Source organism: Stegodyphus dumicola, chromosome 11 (genome assembly GCF_044657685.1).
Source record: "Stegodyphus dumicola isolate Sdum_Otavi_A_Nest chromosome 11, ASM4465768v1".
Taxonomy (NCBI): Eukaryota; Metazoa; Arthropoda; class Arachnida; order Araneae; family Eresidae; genus Stegodyphus; species Stegodyphus dumicola.
In genome coordinates this window covers 77,016,342-77,033,682 of record NC_140778.1, presented here as the reverse complement: position 1 = coordinate 77,033,682, position 17,341 = coordinate 77,016,342, and the positions used below count along the sequence as shown (strand labels likewise).

The 17,341-nt window shown below is 32.7% G+C and overlaps 1 long non-coding RNA gene across 2 annotated transcripts; it reads right to left on the bottom strand.

Annotated features, from left to right (window-relative positions):
* Positions 1–6,934: 6,934 nt before the first annotated feature.
* LOC146994134 (uncharacterized) lies at positions 6,935–13,734 on the bottom strand. Of its 2 annotated transcripts, XR_015044023.1 has the most exons (3): positions 13,608–13,734; positions 11,418–11,524; positions 6,935–8,338 (listed from the first exon to the last, which is right to left on the bottom strand). It is a non-coding gene; the product is annotated as an uncharacterized LOC146994134 (long non-coding RNA). The 2 variants fall into 2 exon arrangements; XR_015044022.1 differs by lacking the exon at positions 13,608–13,734 and having other exon boundaries at positions 11,418–13,295.
* Positions 13,735–17,341: the final 3,607 nt, after the last annotated feature.

Sequence of the window (17,341 nt, the reverse complement as noted above, 5' to 3'; positions counted from 1 at the left end):
CTTAAATTACATTAAATACAACTACTTAAAATTTTCAAATATACGATTTGCAGAAATCAGCTTTACAAAATAGTTTCATGCTTTAAAACTAAAAGAAATATCTATCATAAAATTAATCAAGAAACCTACTCTTTTATAAATACATAAACTATTTTTATAAATCTAGAAATACTTAAAAACGCTTAAAACATACAGTAAAAGCAAAAAAAAATTCTCAGTATCGTAAGTAAGGGATAAGTTAAGTAATCGTTTTAAACTACGAATTTACTTTATTCTCGTTAGCATCCTCTGACAATATATGAAATTAAATTTAATTTATATCATAATATATATAAATTGCATTAATAAGAAATTAGCACTTACTTTGTACACGAGAGAGACATCCTTTCCGCACGCGATCGATTTGGCGGCCAAAGTTACGGTTACTAGTTACGGTTGCAGTGAACGATGAACTCGGATCGTTAAGTTAATAATTTTGGCAAAATTTATTAAGAAGTTCTGCAAGTTCTTGTAAATAGAATTATTGAAATTAGAACTGCTATTTATTGCCAATAAACAAATATAAAATTGTTATATAGTATAATTTTTCTTATATTCCTACTCTTATGTTTATTCACAATCTACATTTGATTATATTTAAGGTCTTGTTTTTACAGTTCAGAATGTATAATTAATAATACTGCTTTCTAATTTGATTAAAATAAAATACAGTAAATTATTTCAAACAGAATGGTATAGGTTATTTCGCTGCAAACAATTATACTAAATATACTTATTTATGTACATTTGAGAATTTAGCGCCGAGCAGTTATTAATCATCCATGATGCTCTTCTGTCTGCCTATTTACAATTCTAAATTACATTTTTGGAAAGAAAAATTAAATTCAAGATTAAAAAAACTTTTTTTTAATGAAAATGTAACTTTTTTAAAAGCTTCATTTATTAGCTAGAATGATTCCAGTTTACTTATCTGTATTATCACAGTGAATCAAATATTATTACTGGCTTATCAAACATTAATAACAGTATAAATAGAGCTTTGGCCCGATTGAATAAACGTAAGAAGACCAGCTAACAAAACTTGTAGCCGCATAATAGGGTTTTAAAAACGATGTTTGAAATGCCAGCTAATTCCTGTAATGCATCCCCGTCATTAACTCCACATGGATTGCCAAATATTTACAAAGGCACCTTCAATTTCGTAGCTTAATAGTAGCTACTTTTGCAGTTATTCCAGCAAGCCCTACATCAGAAACAACAGCCATTTAATGCACATTGGTCTCAAGTGTCTTTCCAGTGCAGGATTTACGTATAAGCTACACATATAAGCTACTATTATATATAGCTTAAGGCCCCCACTTTCTTCGCCCCCCTAAAATTAAAATATAGTATAACAGACTTATAAAGGGCCCTATATTTCAAACAGCCTAGAGCCTTATCAAGTCTAAATCTAGCTTTGTGTCTTCCTCAGAAAGGAATTCGTGCTAAATAATTCATGTGAATATGGGAGCTTCGACAGAGGTTCATCATGCCCCAACCCATTGCTTTACAAAATTTCACTTAATACTCACATGCATGAATGACGTAATGGGCTGGAGCCACTCGGGTTGGAATCATAAACAGTGGCTCAGAGTCATGGGATTATCTTCAGAAATCATGTGAAATCTCGCCTACAAAAATCTTACTCTCCCATCTTGGGTAGTAGTAGGTATAGGCTCAGTAAACAGTCATCCACTTACATATTAAAAATGGCGAAGCGGTGTCACGCAACATGGGACTGAGTAGCAGTGAGTTCATCTGAATCCACAGTCTGCGCTGAGATCTACAAGACCTCTTTATAAGAAAGGAGGAAAACTGACTTACATAAGTGCATCCTTATGTAAGTTCAATTTTTGTTTTCATTACTGACTAATTAATTAAGCAAAGGATCAAATAAATCTTCGGCACCTTAATGCAAATTCACTTTACTGGACTTTATCATCTATAAATACAGCTTCTAAATTCTAGATCACAAGGGCTCTGTTAAAAGAATCAAGCAAGCCAACTAGATATCTAGTTTGCCTTGAATCAAGATGGTTTGATAAGGAGTACATCATAACTGGGCCGTTCCTAGGCCATTAGATGCCCGAGTACATTCGAGATTGCCGCCCCCAAATTTAAAACAAAATGCTCAATGATTAATAAAATTTATATTTCATACTCACTAAGTACTTACATATGACACATTGTATAACAAGTACTGACATAATATGACAAGTATTTACAATGAATTTGAAATATTTAGGTATCGCGGAAGTCCGGCCGCCCCTGATTTTCGAAGCCCGCTTACTTTTACGCTCTCCACCTTCACTAGGAACGGCCCTGCATCATAAAGATACTTGCACACCTGTGCAAATCGTTGTTGTTTGATAATCCTTGTTACCTAAAGAAATTGTTAGAAATGCGCCTGCCTTGAAGACGAGCGTCCCTGATGAGTATCATTTTCTAACTTCAGAAAAGCACTCTTCATAAAAGTGCATACTTATGTAAGTTCAATTTTTGTTTTCATTACTGACTAGCAGTGGAGTAGCTAGGGTGGGGCAAGGGAGGACATCTATCCCCGGGCGCAGAATTCAGGGGGCGCGAAATTGATGTTACGAAATTTTAGAATGAAATGTTTTCCGTTCTTGACACAGAGAAAGGGGCGCAAAATCTTCGGTTTTCCCCGGGCGCCGAAAACCCTAGCTACGCCTCTTCTGACTAATTAATTAAGCGAAGGATCAAATAAATCTTCGGCACCTTTATGCAAATTCACTTCACTGGACTTTGTATAAATGTACCCTTTGAGAAATGTGTGACGAGCGTTTCCGTAGAAAGATCTTGTTTTTCACAAAAGTGCCGAAAATTAATTCCATCCACTGCATCATTAATTAATTAATCTGCAATGCAAATGAAAACCCCATTCGCATAAAGAGACCTGCCTTAAATTGTCCGTATCCTTACAGAGGTTGCATTTTTCAAAATTACAGATTGATTTTTTGTAAGGTTCACATGCCTTTATGCCAAGGCACCCTTACAAAGAATTTTATTTTTTCGAACAGCGATCGATCTTTATAAACGTGTATTCACCATTATATCTGGGTGCTATTATGAAGGTGTCTCTAAGAACCACCGCAAAAAAATACCATACATCGCAGATTATCATCGCAATAACTGGGCACATTGCAGATAAAATTAAAGAAAGGCAAGGTGAGCTGCATAATATCCATTGATTCTAGATACTCCTGTTGGAGCCACAATTGCATATATGTTTGTGCATTTTAATTTTGGTATAAGCATATACACAGCTTCCATAACATGCGACCCATCCTCCTATATACCAGGTGTTTCGGTTGATCTTTGCCATTTGACATTCTATATTCTTACCCTGAAGAGACCATGTTCATTGAAACAGGTTCTGATGCAAATGTGCAAACATTAATATTATGATACACATGTGGTTGGGCACCTTTTCCCATATATTCTTACAGTGGCTCCTCCATTGCCGTCAGCTGTTTGATACACGAAGTGAATGTCTGCAAACTCTGAATTCGTAAAACGGTATATACTCTGTGGTTGGAATCAGAAAGCTCTCCAAGTGCCTACCAGGAGCACTGGTACTAAATACAGATTTATCTGTTTTTCCATTTCTGGCCTTGTTGCTCCATATAAATACGGTTAATTTCGTTTGATTTTTATTAAAGATGAGTCAGCCTGTATATATAACAGAAAGATGAATTGTATTTTGCGATGCATATGAGAGGTTATCTTTAAAGTGGGGGAACTTAACAAAGCAAGGTTATTCGTAATTATGTCATAACGAAAAAAATTGTTTTTAATATTATATAATCCTAACTAATATTATAAATGCGAATGCGAGTTTGTTTGTGCGTTTGTTTATTACCCTTTCACTTTTTAATTACGTAACCGATCACCATGAAATTTTCAAGAAAGATGAGAAAAGGTTATAGGCTATATAATGTAACTTATCAGTTGAAACTTAAACTATACAATAAGTTTTATAGTTAAAATGATTGCCGTTGTATAAACATTAAATGTTAAACGATATAAAAGTTTGTCTGCGCGCACAGGTGCTTGGCTTGTCTATAAAATGTTTGCGTGGTTTAAGCCACGCAAACATTTTATAGACAATAAATATTTAATAAACATTTTATTTATAACCTTTTCTAATATACAGTGGCATAGCTAGAGTTTCCAGCGCCTGGGGACAACTGAAGCATTTGCGCCCCATTCTATGTGGCAAAAATGGAAAACATTTCATTCAAAAATTTCGTAGCATCAATAAGGCGCCCCTTGGATGCTGGGCCCAGAGACAGATAGCCTCACCCTAGCTACGCCACTGCTAATATATCAAAAGTATTTCTTGAAAATTTCATGATGATCCGTTAAGTAATTAAGGCGTGAAAGCGTAACATTTATAAATTTTTTCCTTGTTTAATTTTATTATTTGAAATCCTTCAGGATTTACGGGTTTTGGGTCATCTTTCACAAAAATTTTTCAGTCATTAAGAAAATATACGTAGCAGTTTTACTAGATTTCATGGCGATACATTCCACGTAAATACAAAATATCCGCGGTCTATAGGTATAGAAGAAGGGCAGTATTTACTGAAATTTTACGCAGAGTGTATTTTTAAAATTCACGCGAAGTTGAAACTTATTTAAGGACATTAACGCGAGCGAAGCCGTGGGTAAAAGCTAGTAAAACTATAAAACATGAAGCCACATTAAATTAACTGGAAAACAAAGGGCCCACCAGCGGCCGAGCGGTAACGTCGCTGAACACTGGTAGTTCGGTCCGAGGTTCGAATCCCGCGAACGGGCTGGCTGCATGGGTGTTTTCGTGGTCTTCCCCATGTGTAACGTGTATACGAGCCAGTTTCCCTTAAAAAGTCCTCCACGAAGGCATCCCTCCCTTAATGCAGATAGCCCTCGAGTGCTTTGCCGTAATTTAATAAGCCAAACGAAGTCTGAGAAAAACTAATCATTATTAATAGGAAGAGTTATAGGTATTTTTTCCTCTTTAAAGCGGTCTTTAATGGTATAATCGGAAGCCCGCCCGCCTAGAAATCATGAGGTTAGGAGTTCGAAACTCGGCGAGGGCAACATATATTTTCCCTGCCTACTGGCGCCTGAAGTAAAATGTGGTAGCCTATAATATGTCACTATCAGGATTTAGCAACTGATCCTTACCTTCCTTGTCGCCCTAGAAGTGGGGGAGAATGCAAGGAATTTTCTCCTTTATTACCGCAATGGAAAATTTGGCTAGGGTATTGCACCTTTTTCATATTCTGGCTAGGCAGAAGAGTACCAGGGGGAGCAGAACAGCCAGGCCACTGATTAAGAGGAGAGGCCTCCGAAGAACCTTAAGTTTTTAAGTATATATTAAAAAAAAATGAAGCTCAAATGTGGTCTGTATTGGGAGAATCAATCCCTAACTCATAATTGGCACTAAAGATATCTTTGGGACGGTGTATGTTTCAGTTGCTCCATGCTAGAGAAGCTTTTTGAAGTTGAAGTGGATTAAAAGCTATCTTCGATCAACAAGGTGCCAAGATTTAATGGCTTGTCAGTCTTTTTGCATTGAACATACGGTAGCTAAACATGTTAATGAATTTTTGACAAAACTATAAACAAACTTTCGTAAGTCAAAATTCACTAAAAACAGTTATAGCTTTTTTATTTTTAGAAAAGTTAACAATATTTTTTAAATCATCAAAAATAGCTGATTAATAAGCATTTTTAAATATAAATTTGTTTTCTAAATGTAATTTTTCCCCTTAATCTTAAGACTTGCTTTTCAAATCAATTCAAATATTTAATTTTAATTAAATAAATGTTAATTTTATATTTGTGTTGACATTTTGTATGGTGATCATTCCGATATAGGGTGACCAAGTGAGATTTCCATCCTGAGCATCGATAATTAAGTCTGGCACTGCAGATAGAATTTTGCATATTTGCCCTATTTCTTACTTTGACAAATGTAATGATTTTACAAAATTACATGTTCTATTTGTACAACTTTTCCATCCTTAGATCAGTCAATATACTAAGCATAAAACCTATTTCAAACATTCTGCGTGTGTGTATTTATGTTTTATTTAAGCTAATAGAAAATATTTAATAATGGAAATTTCCTTCATCCAGAGTCAGTTTACAATCCATAAAAGATAATAAGATTAATACCAGTAATAATGTATAAATAATGTAAATAATGAGTAAAATGCATAATATATTTTAATAAATGAAGCTGGAAATTGCAGATGTGTGAATCTTGAAATAAATACTGATAACCAAAAAAAAAAAAAAAAAAAACAGAATAGAAATTTGTGCTTATTTTAAAAGTGAATAATACAGGCAAAGTTAAAATAAAAATAAACATTATCAATGAAGAGTAACATTACTTATACTACATTAAGGGGCAGCAAATGTGTATATGTAAATGTGTGCATTAGTGGTATTTATGACTTTACACTGAAATTCTGATTCCCCCATGAGGGATCAGAATTTTTTTAATAGGTAAAGAAGCTAATGGGATAAATGAAACTAAGGGAATTATTGATATGTTGTCCTCTATTAAAGACATATGTGTTATTTTGTTCCATTGGCTAATTCATTTTCACATTGGACTTGTAATTGAATTTTAAATTAAGAATGAATCTGTGTGCTTTTTCAGGGAAGGGAAGTTATGCTTTATAAAATTATAAGTATGCAATATTTACAATTAAACAGAAAATGAAGGTGTATGAAAAAATTACAAGAAAAAAAGGGAATTTTAAATTTTTTGACAGGATGAAATTTAAAATGCTTATCAGTCATGGTTAATAAAACTTAGCTGAATATTAAATATATGTATCAAATTTATTGAGAATAAAAATTGAAGCTAACAGAATGATAATAATAAATTAAAAAATTTATTTACATGCATACAATTTTATGTTAAATATACAGAAAATTTTCATACGAGAATACAAGAATAAAGAATTGTTTTATTAAAGAGTCTTGAAATAACTGTAGCTTTTTCTTTCACTTTTAAATTCAATAACTCTTAAAATTATAGTGATATTTATAAAAGCATAATAAAAATAATTTGATTAAACATTCCTTTTACATATTAGGCCAACTAATATTACATATTACAGCTCATGAAATGTTTCTGGTATGGAAAAAAGGATCCTTCTAAAAAATTTTCTTTACATATATATAACTAAAAATGTATCAGTTCATTTTTTCTATAATTATGTTTTATGAAAATATTCTTAAACTATTGAAAAGAATGAAATTTCCTTCATTTTCAAATGATTATGAGATGGATTTTAATGTAATGCTGATAAAGAAGATATTTTTAACATTAAAACAGAAAAATCTAAAATAGCTAAAACATATACACCTTGGATAAAAATTTGCGAGGAAAAAATTATAAATATTAATGAAAATAAAATTTTCATAGCACATAATTTTAGCATTTTAGTAAAAAATTATAAAAATTGCATCATTATACTTTACATACAGCCACTTTACTGAGATATTTATTTCAATATTAAATATATAAATTTCATGTTTCATTTCATATTTATCTATTTCACTATCTTCTAATTTGACAAATTTTGTCTCAAATCTCAGATAATGCATTAATTCTAGATTCAGCAGCAATTACTTTCACAAAACATATATGAAATTAACAAGATGCTATTAATTTTGCATGAAGGCTTTCCATATAAAATTAACTTCTCAGATTTTCTACATTTATATAGTTCTATATAAAAAGAGCATCTATTTTGGAACATAATGACCAATATGAAGTAATAATACATAATTTATAATTTTAATAGTCACAGCATACTGAGATATTACATTTGGCTCATTGTAGAACCATAGCCTGCATACCCAGCAATGCAATCATTACCATCCAATGATACAATCATTTTGCTTATCATATGATAAGCTTGCTTTAAATTGATTTCATTAAAGGGTACAATAGAATACCTGCCATAGCTTTTCAGTTTATTGCCATATAACTTTATCGCACTAAGCACAGCAACTGAAAAATTGGCCACAAGATTTGTGGCTTAATTGTCTGATTTTCCGAGATTTAGGTATTAAGTTTTTATTTTGACTGACATTCCTCTTTGGAATGTCACTGGGTTTGCTTGATGCAGCCACTTGCCCTGAAGATGGTTAGCTTGGCTGTTCACAGCTTTAATGAAGCTTGCCGCAGGGTGGTGAATTCTACTGCATAACTAAGCAAATAGCTCCTTCACATTTACAAGTCTGCTGCTTCTGCACACCTAATCAGCTGGAAGGGATAAAAATTATAAACATAAATAATTACAAAATCGATTCACAATAAATTTTATATTTTAGTTAATTTATTTATTGAATAAAATAAATATGAAAGTAATTAAAAAGCAGCACTGAATTAAAATATTAGTAATACTCATAGTGTAACAACGCTGATACTGCAAATGCTAAATTAAACGAGTATTGGGACTTAGAAATGAGTGAGTGTTGCATACAAAGGTTAGCATTTTGGATGCATAAATTCATGTCACACATAGAGAAAATTATGAAAACTTCCATGCAGCCAGTCTATTTGGCAGGATACACAAGTAATAAACATGTTTAATAATGAAACATAATAAAAATATTAATAATTAATGAGGGAAAATTTATAGTTTTGTTCTTTTTATTTAAGTTAATATTTCTATTGTGAAAACTATCTAACTTAATACACTATTCACTTTCTCTTTGCCAGTACTAAACATTAATTCTGAATTATAATAAATTTTCTAACTGCTCTGTTATTCATTCACAATAGTAATGGCTTGAGTTAATTTCTTCTGCATTTATTTCATTTATAACCTCCCAAAGTTTTCAACTACATTTTATCCTATAGTTCTAATCTGAGGTAATGTGCTGCAAATATCAAGTGTTAAACTGTCATAATAATAATACTATAGACAACTGAAGTTAACAAGCACATATTGTAAAGCTTCAATCATATGCAGAAGTGATTTATATGCAAGTACAGTCAAAAGTCGTTAATCCGGACTCGTCGGGACTTCGGCGATTCCGGATTATCGATTTTTCCGGATTATAGATCATCAGTTTAAATCTGGTAAGATGGCATGCAGAAATTACAAAATTAAAAATATGAAACCATAATTTATGAAATAAAGAACAATTATGATCTAAAGGGTATCAAAATTTACAAAAAGAAAAAGCTTAATATTTATTTGTTTACTTTATTAAACATTTATTTCAATGTAAGTTGCTTCATTTCATGTGATAATACTTTCTCTTTAATTCTATTAAACAGACATAATTTCTCGTTTAGTTACAAAGTTCCGCTGTTCAAGTCCTATAATTGCTGTGTTGAGAATACCGACTAATTTGTCAATGGAAATGTTTTCGTTTTCAATAACCTCTGGGTCACCTTCTTCACTATCGGAAGCGAATTATAATCACGAGGAACTTGATTTAAATCATATCAAAGACGGAGTACATAGACATGAAATACTATACTTAGTAAGGAATTATAAGCCAAATAAAATAAAAACATCTGCCCTGAAGATAAGGATAGTGCTGACAGATCAACTTCCAATCCGCGGCGTGAAATTGATAAACAGATTTCGGATTTCAGAACATACTTTCGCTTTGTAGATATAAATTACATATTAGTAAATATATATCGGAAATTCTATTTGACATAATCGAAAGTTCAAGCTTACTTTTATGAAATTGTTCTAAAAGTCTGCAAAAAATAATAAGCCGGATCTAATTCAAAGATTAAGGAGCAATGCAATGTGCAACATTAACTGAATCAGATAATTTTAGCTTAGCTTATACCTCTGTTACGCATTAAACGCGCATGTGCACAAACATATTCGCAGCCGTAAAGGTCTTACGCGCACTCTTAAACGCCTGTGCGCATGCGTGAACGCAACGTATGCGCAGAAAGTTTGTAGCTTTGAGGTTCGGATTATAGATCATTCCGGATTATGGGTGTCCGAATTAACGACTTTTGACTGTATATCTTTATCATTTGGCCAATTTGAATTCAACAAAATAATCTAATTTTCATAACTTTCTCATTTTTTATTGTCTGCAGATAATCAAAACCATTTTTAAAGAGGGACTACTGCACATTATTGTTAAGAAATATATCACATTGACATTCTTCAGATTTATTACTTTTTAACTTTAACAAATTAATATTTAAGTACTAAAAATTAAATATAACACAGTTATAGCTCTGAAGCTATGTGACAGATGCGACGAGCGAAAGCTCTGAAGTCAGATTCCAATCAGTCTGGGTTGTATTTATTTTGCATATAAAACAATACATGTGAATTCTAGTTAAATAGAACGAATGACTAAAAAGCACTTTTTTTAAAAAATACATAATAAAAATGTATTTTTCATATTACATATCAATACAAAATAGCATATTAAAATAAAGTCGTAGCTGCCCGGATGGTATAGTGATTAGGGAAGCCTGAGTACAATACTGAGGGACCCGGGTTCGAATAACGAACAAGGCATGGATGTAAATTATCTGTCCCTTCATAGGAGGCAAAGGTGGCCTGCCTATTAGGTGCCTCCATAATAGATCACCATATCTGATTTTAGGAGTGGCCAATGCCGGCATAGGCAAGCATCCAAACCATTGGAAACAAAAAGTACATGTGCAAGAAATGGAGTTATTCTGATGCTAATGGTTTCATAAAATTAATTATTCTTTTCTGATAACTCGATTCATAATTATAATGTGGGGAAAAAAGAAGAAATATAGAATATCAAATCCCATTTACTTTCCTGAACCAAAGTATGAAAGTAACAGCACAGTGTATAAAAATGTTGAACAACTGCATCGTCTGTTAACACAGTTATAACTGAAGTACTGTTTTGAAGAAGGGTATGGAGTTTTATGGCAATTAGCATATACTTTGATGCTTCTTATTTCATTAAAGCTAATTCTTATATATAGGCATAGTAATGTTTTGTTCATCAGCATTTTATGAATTATTGACAATTTCAAAACAACAAGTATAAATATGCAAAATAAAATAAGGAGCTGTACGACTTAAAGCTCATATAAATTGGAATACCTTATGTTGGAGCATTGCTGAACTCATACTTAAAACAGAATAAAATGATAAATGAAAATCAAAACACTACTATATATGCACTGTATGTTACTTCCTTATTAAAGCAGACAGTCTGGATATATTTAAAAGTTACAAGTTACAAATTTGGTGATTCAATCAGCTTATTTTGTTATGGTGTCTTTATTAAACAATAATCAAATGTCACCTATGGATATTCTAATATATTTTAAGAACATTAGGCTTAAATAAAAAGTTAAACTTTACCTTTCTGGATTTTGGAAAGCCTAACAGATTTCAGTTCACAAAAGTCCCATTTATTGCTATTACAGGCCACACATCGAGCAAAAGCTTTCATTGAAGGGCAGTTCATCCTGAAAAAAGAAATTAAATCACCATTTAAAATTTCATGATCAGGGTAACAATACAAAGGTTTAGCACTTGGCTTATAAATAATCCTGCTCTTTCAGAAAAATTTAATTGCCATGACAATAGATTTAGGTTGGTAACTTATTTCTGTAAAAAAATGTTATGCCCTTTCCAGGAAAAACATAAGTACACATATTTACCATATAACATATTCCTCGAAGTATAACACAATGGCTTCAAATCACATTAATTAGAAAGTTTGATTTCATTTCTACTTTAACCAGGTTGCCTTCATGGCCATATGACATACAATATATTCTTTAAAATAAAGACTAATGTAACAGATTCAAATAACAAATTTAAAAGTTTTGCCCCATAAGTGAAAACATAACTTTGTGAAATAAATCTTGCATCCAATTTAAGGCCATGAGAACTGATGTTTGACAAATACTAAAGAAAGTTTATTTATATTTTTGATGCATTAGACATGAACCTGATTTAATCAAAAAAACTTTAATATGGGGGATAGGTTGGAATAGCTTTAACTTCTTTGATAAGCTGAAGCATGTTTAGAACAAAATGTTTTAATGACAAGTAAATTTCCATCATTTGCAAATCATTATATTATTAGAAAATACATTTTAATGAGATACTAACAACTATGACATTTTATGCATAAAAAGAGTAAAAATTAAGCCAGTTATCATTTGGCATTTGTGGTGTCATCGAAGCTTTGCTTCTTCTCCCAGCATAAATTCTTTGGTGGTACACTACTATACTGTCAACAATATTGTTTTCATATTAGTTCCACAACAGTAAATTAACATGTTCCAGTTCCGAGTTTGAATGCATCTGAAATGTTTTGTGCACAGTTTGAATTTAAGAAAAATCTCTTTCCTTCAGATTTATATTTTCAGCTTAATATTCTAATGATTTACTTTTTTTGAAATCATATACTACAGCTATATCCATTTGACTTTGAAGGGAAGATTAATAATATTTATCTTCTTATATCCTACCCATATATCTTTCTTTCTAAGTAGCTATGTGCAGAGTTAAAAAATGTATAGACATATAAAAATAATAAGGATAGCTTAATTATTTTTATTGAGAAAAATTAAATGTGCATAGCTATATATGTAAGAATACATAATTAAATTAGTCCAAATCATATTTAATGCATCTCCATATCTATTTTAATATTTTCATTTAATATGTATTTAAATGTACTAATCATTTTATCATTAGAATTTTAGTAAAAGTAAGAAAAAAGCTATAATAAATTAAATGCTGTTGTTGTTGGTATCATTTTAACTTTGCCCAGTTTGTCTTCATGGCAATAGCAATATTTATAACATATATAATACCTAAAAAAGGAACATTTTGTTATGTTAATAATAATAATTTGCTGCATTTTTTAACTCCCCAAACCCCATAAATGTTTTGCGAAAATATAAAAAACTTTATTATCTTTTACCGTAATAATCCGTAATGTTCGTTGCGAAAATATAAAAAACTTTATTTTCTTTTACCGTAATGTTCGAAAAATAAACCCCATAAACGTTTTGCGAAAATATGAACTAATAATGATTTGCGACTTTCAAACTTTATTTTCTCTTACCGTAATGTTCGAAAAGTAAACAGAAAATTTCCCTTTTCCTCCTTCAGGAAAATTCCCTGTGTGGGTTGCAACAATTATCAGGGTTACCATATTCTGGCGCACGTACGCTCACTTCCGATGTAAACAAATCCGCAATTTCGCCAAGTGCCGGTTATGGAAACAAAGATTCTTTGATGGAAACATCCCCTACGACTTGGCGAAAAAAAGTTAACGCCAATTGGCGCAGCTTTCTATTTCAACGGAATACACGGAAAAAACATAAATTCAATTATTTGTAAAGGATGAATCCAGTAAATAGTGTCACAGTATTTAATACATTTTGATGCTAATAATGCATGCTGAAAATGTCATATACAGAGGCAATTTTCTTGTACAATATGGCTGAAAATTTCCAACCAATTCAACAGAGATAGTAAAACGACAGAAATACTGAAAATAAAATAATAAATCATGCAGTTTTAACTTACCTATGAAAGGTTACAGGTCCTCCTTTCACGAAACTTTCTTTACATCCATAGGCGCTGCAGCGAATAACTATTTTTACTTAAATTTTATGTGACCAAGTAGAGCAGCAGTCTTTCGTCCCATAGAAAGCAATGTAAAGTATTTCAGGACTTTCGGAATTCGCGCAGCAGTCACGTGACACTAATGTTGGAACCGGTTGAAGGTTGCAATAAGCTCTCTACCAGTACATTATCTCGTTGCATTTTACAAGGATATGCATAAATACTCATATATTTAATATTTTTCAATTTCGGAGGGTGCAAATCTTTAATTTCTGTGCATTCAATATATTTTTCGAGTAAATTAATTGACAATAACTTAGCCTATATCAGGACACGCTTATACTATATCTTAACACGCTTATACTACCTAGTTATAAGAGAACTGAGGTTTAAAGAGTGTTATATTTTTGCGATATTTTGACATTTTAAAGGTACCTTAAGGTTATTTTCCATTCGTTACACATAACATAAACACTTTGCTAAAATCTAGATCTTTGTTGTGCAGTAGCTTAGAATTTTATATAACAAATTTAACACCACTTCAACTTTGAATATTATAAAACTGAAATTTGAACAAAGATCATTAACAATCTTTAACTGTTATAACCCACCAATCACCGACCTTACAGACTTAACTTCTCTCCACGACATAGTCGAGAGAAATCTATCGGATAATACAGACAATATTATCCTGGGTGATCTAAACGTTAAAAGTAAACTATGGGTTCTCCATTCGAAGACCCTAGAGGCAGAATGGTCAGAGAATTTCTGATTTCTAGACAATTTATTATTGAAAAGGACGCAAATTGTCCCCCAACATATAACTGTTCCAAAGGAAAGAGCTGGATAGACTTAACAGCAAGCCAAGGAAATATTATTCATGATTGGCGAGTTTTGGACGATACATCGCTCAGTGATCATTGCTATGTATCTTTTGAAATTTCTAGTGACAAAAGCACAGATCAGATTATACGAAGGAAGTATAAACTGAACAAGATGGATTGGCTCACACTTAAGAAAAAGCTCAGTAGTTATTTTTCAACCATTAATCCTCAATATGTGAAAGATATTGTTGACTTAAACGCCTTAATAAAAACTTGGACCCAAAAGATCCAAAATATCTGCGACCAAGCAATAAAAGCAAAGGGAAAATTCCTCAACGTACAGCACAAAGGAGTCCCTTGGTGGACTCAATCGCTTAACATCATGAGGAAAAGTATTCTAGCTGAAAGAAAACGCTATCAGCGTTGTACTCAAGACGACAACTTAAGAGCCTATTATAAGACTATTTATAAGAAAGACTTAGCCAAATATAAACGAGAAATCCTCCGTTCCAAAAGAACGTGTTGGAAAAATCACTTAGAAAGCATAGATCCAAAATCTCCATTCGGCATTCATTATGATCTGGCAAAAGGAAGTATTTCCTTGCCTTTTCAAATCAAAGCGCTTCTTAAACCTGATAATTCTAAGACTGACACCATTGATGAGACTCTAAAATTGCTGTTGGAGCACCACTTCCCAGCCGATGACCGGAGCACAGATTCAATAGAACATAGTCAAATTAGAACTCAAATTAAGACCCGATTTGGTGCTAAACAGGATCTTCCGTTCACCAGACAGGAAGTTGAATTCACGATAAAGTCACTTAATTCTGGCAAAGCTCCTGGCTTGGACAACCTCCCTAAAGAAATAATTTTAGAAGCATTTTACGCCAACCCAACAGTACACACGGTATTATTCAATGAACTTCTTAGACGCGGTATCTTTCCTGATTGCTTTAAAACCGCTAAACTAGTTCTCTTCTCTAAAGAAGGCAAAAACTTGGAACTTCCAGAGTCATATAGACCAATATGTCTATTAAATACATGGAGTAAAGTTTATGAGAAATTAATAACTAACAGGCTAAACTATTACCTATTTTCAAACAACAAACTCAGTAATAGACAATATGGCTTTAAGGCTGGAGTCTGTTCCACGGACGCCATTAAAGATATAATCGACACAGTTGAAAACAACCGGAAAAACAACTGCTATACGAACATTATATCTCTCGATATTAAAAGTGCCTTTAATAACATTTGGTGGCCTTTTCTTTTACAAGAACTGAGAAATCTTCTGTGTCCAATCAACCTATATAAAGTAATAGAATCAATGCTGGAAAATAGAAAAATTATCTATGAAGTCAACAACACATTTCTTACTCACCCTCAAGAAAAAGGCTGTGTCCAGGGACAAACTCCGGACCACTTTTTTGGAATATTGTCATGAACACCGCACTTCAAATAGACTATGGAGAGGGAGTACAAATACAAGCTTATGCAGATGAGATACTTTTTATAGTATCAGGAGCTACCCACCAACAAATCCATAATAGAGCCAACAATGCCCTGATTCAAATAACCGAATGGGCGAAGAAAAGCAAACTTAGCTTCTCCCCGGAGAAATCTAGCTCAATGTTTATCGCTGTCAAAAAGAGGGATGCAGCATACTCAGCCCCCACAATCTTGAATGGCACTACTATTAAAAGGCGCAAACAAATCAAATGCTTAGGTATAATAATAGATGAATGCCTTACCTGGCTTCTACATTTGGATTACATAAAAACAAAAGTCTGCAAGATTATAAATCGGCTTATGAAATTTCCTGGCCTCTCCAAAGCAGTTATGAAGGAACTTTACAAACGAGCTATAGAAAGGACAGCTGTATACGCCTGTGCAGCTTGGTGGTTCCCACCAACTGTTAAAATGCGAAACAAAGCAAATACTATTCAAAGAGTAGCCCTACTAGCTATGACAAAATGCTACAAAACAGTTCCGACCTCAGCTCTACAAATCTTAGCCGGCCTGATTCCATTAGATATTAATTGGATCTAGAAAGTGCAATCCAAAGAACTAAAAGAGGCTGGTCAGACTTTTCATTTGAAAATCTTCACTTCTTAAAAGAAGCCCTCGACTTTCCCAAACATAAATGGTTTACCCATCCTGCTTCAATAAGGACTTGTGAATGGAATGAGCATCTCCCATTAAATACAAATTATGAATTATTTACGGACGGCTCCAAATCTGAAGATGGCACAGGAGCGGAATTTTGTGTCTATTGAAACGGCACATTAAAGCTTAGTTTTCTTTTCAACTGAACCCCAATTGTTCAGTATACCAAGCAGAAACCCAAGCGTTAAAATCAGCTCTAAACTGGCTAATAATACATAAGCATACAGCCCACATTTATACGGATAATCAAGCTGTACTGAAATCATTGGAAAAATTCGACATTCTGAATCAAGAAATCATAGAAGTTAAAAAGCTCGTCTATCAAACTAAAGCTAAATTACATTGGATAAGAGGCCATCAAGGTTACAGAGGAAACGAAAAAGCGGACGAACTCGCCAAAAAAGGCATATCTTCTGAAGTGCATCTAGACTGCAAACTTCCTCTGAGTTTCATAGTAAGACAAGCAAAAGAAAAAGCTCTCACTCTGTGGCAACATCGATGGCAAGAAGAAGATACGGGCAGGTCAACATACAAGATTCTTCCTAGAATCTCTGAAAAAAGACACTTCAATGATTTCTTTCTTAATCAACTGCTCTCAAATCACGGAGCCTTTCCTAGTTACTTTAATAGATTCAAACTCAAGACTCCACCCAGTCGCTGTACATGTGGACAAGAAACAGCGGACGCACTGCATATGATTCTTCA